The sequence below is a fragment of the Penaeus chinensis genome, chromosome 12 (assembly GCF_019202785.1).
Source record: "Penaeus chinensis breed Huanghai No. 1 chromosome 12, ASM1920278v2, whole genome shotgun sequence".
NCBI lineage: Eukaryota > Metazoa > Arthropoda > Malacostraca > Decapoda > Penaeidae > Penaeus > Penaeus chinensis.
This window is the reverse complement of record NC_061830.1, coordinates 19,554,163-19,556,662: the sequence shown is the minus strand read 5'-3', so window position 1 is coordinate 19,556,662 and position 2,500 is coordinate 19,554,163. Positions and strand designations below refer to the sequence as shown.

General features: G+C 42.4%; 1 protein-coding gene across 11 annotated transcripts in view; it reads left to right on the top strand.

The window, feature by feature from the left end:
* The window catches only part of LOC125031324 (homeobox protein cut-like), a 347,203-nt gene that overhangs the window by 154,851 nt on the left and 189,852 nt on the right, over positions 1-2,500 (top strand). The window lies entirely within an intron of this gene.

Sequence of the window (2,500 nt, the reverse complement as noted above, 5' to 3'; positions counted from 1 at the left end):
GACTTACCAATGAGTAACTTGATTTGTATAATTGTATAGATGATTTCATAAACACACATCATTGCAAACAACTAGGGTTCGGCTGTGAAAGACATGTCACCCTCAATAGTAACTGGCATTATAAGATATCGTTATTGATATTATTCAAAACGCAGAGCTTCATTGTTCCAACTCGTATTTTAAGAGCTTGATATCATCCTCCTTTTTGGACATTGATCTGCTTAATCTTTATCCCGAGGCATTACCAGCACAACCACAACCCGGCGAGAGACTTCATGATGTACGCTCGTCATATCTCATCTCTTGTCTCGCAGCCTCTCGTCGCCTGCTCATTTCTGATAGCGGGGTGTTACGGGAAGAGGGTCGCCCGGCAAGGGGGGAAATAAGAGACTGAGTAGTATAAATGAATAACGATGATGTCGATGATTATAACAATAATTATGACGTTCCTCCTATTACTACTGCTACTACTACTACCACTACTTCTAATAAATTGTTAATAATAATAATAATAATAATAATAATAATAATAATAATAATAATAATAACATACTACTACTACTAATAATAAAATTATAAATAATAATAATAATAATAACAATAATAATAATAATAAAAATAATAATAATAATAATGATGTTGATTATGATAATCCAGATGATAATAACAGCAGTGAGGATCATATATATACGATAATAATGAAAATTGATAGCAACGCCTGTAGCAACTTCCAGACTAAAATTGATAACAGTAATACCAGCAATGATGCAAATAGCAACATCACCAATAACAATATCTCAACCAAGTTTTTTCTTGTAAACAAAGTCATAAAGATTGACACATCCTCCTCTCTGTCGCGCAGTGTGTGAGCGACACTATAGACAGGTTGAGTGATTGATGTTAAGGAAGCGATATCGGCCATTAAAGTGGATCTGAGCGGATTGAGATGCTCTTGTCTGAGAGTCCGCCGCCAGCATGGAGTTCATTTCCATACTTCCATTAATCAAATTGCAGTGAGAGCTTTAAAATCAGTCAATCATAAGTCTTATTGGGGAGAGGGATACTTGATGTTTCTTTTTCTTGCTCGTGACACAAAGAACCGGAAGGCTCTTCGTAAAGCGAAAAAAATAGTAAGGGAAGGGAAGAAAAAAGACAAAAGTTTACTGCAAGGAGGAATTAATCTTGTGTTGCTACAAAAGAAGGACGGACCCTCACGATGAAGAAGAATATGCCAGATGAGTGATGAGTTCCAGGATCTATTGATATCATCTGTCCAGGGCGTCGGAAGTCCAACTGAGGGCCCAAGCCGCTTTCTTGTGCTCCGGCTGTTGTTGCGGTTGTGGGCAGAGGGAGGACGTTCTCTCTCTCTCTCTCTCTCTCTCTCTCTCTCTCTCTCTCTCTCTCTCTCTCTCTCTCTCTCTCTTTCTCTCTCTCTCTCTCTATGATGATTCTTTCCTTTCCTCTGCTTTGCACTCTGTTCATATTGCCTTACTTCCCTTCCTCCTCTCCTTTTTACTCTACCTTCTTTTCCTCCACACCATCCTCCCTCTTCTACTCCGCCTCCCTTTCTCGTGTTATTATTATTATACCTTTTCTTTTTCTGCCTCCTTCGCATCCTTCTCCTCATCTTATCATTTTAACATTTTATCCTCCCCTCTTCTTCCTCTTCATGCTCTTCTCCCTTTCCTCCTCCTCCTCCTCCTCCTCCTCCTCCTCCTCCTCCTCCTCCTCCTCCTCCTCCTCCTCCTCCTCCTCCTCCTCCTCCCCCTCCCTCGCCCCTGCACCCCCACTGCCACAACAATAATCGAGAAGTGGCCATCGGAAGCGAGGAAGAACCATCGGCTCCGGTCCATTTAGGATACTTGAGGGTGGACTCCTTAAAGATACGCTTAGCATTGTCTTCATGCTTGCTGTATTCTCTCTTCCTTTCCTTCTTCCTTTAGTTGGAGTAGTTTAAGGTGGTTTTTCTTCTCTCTCTCTCTCTCTCTCTCTCTCTCTCTCTCTCTCTCTCTCTCTCTCTCTCTCTCTCTCTCTCTCTCTCTCTCTCTCTCTTTCTCGCTCTCTTTCTTTCTTTCTTTCTTTTCCTCCCTCAGATAAGTAATCAACATTTCATTAATGATCACAAATAAACGAAAAAGCGAGATTTCCTCACCTCGACGAATACTTATGAACAAATGAACGCTTTAAAAACAGTGATAAATCCACACAGTTCCCTGACGCGTACACAAACAAGGCAGAACACAGAACATCAAAGATCGCGCACCATTACGCACCAAATTAACAAGAGCGAGCAGCTCCCTGGATCTACAAAACGCCGGCTTTTAAACTCAAATTGTCGATACTATTTATTTCCCCTCCGTGGAGTAGCTGGAGTCATCAACTCGTCCAGAAAATGGTCTAAAGCCACGGTTCATTTCGGCTCGGGCAGGGCGCCCCGGCCATGAGGCGTCTCGCTCGCTGGTGCGCCTCCGTGCGAGTGGGCGAGCGAGCGAGCGAGTGG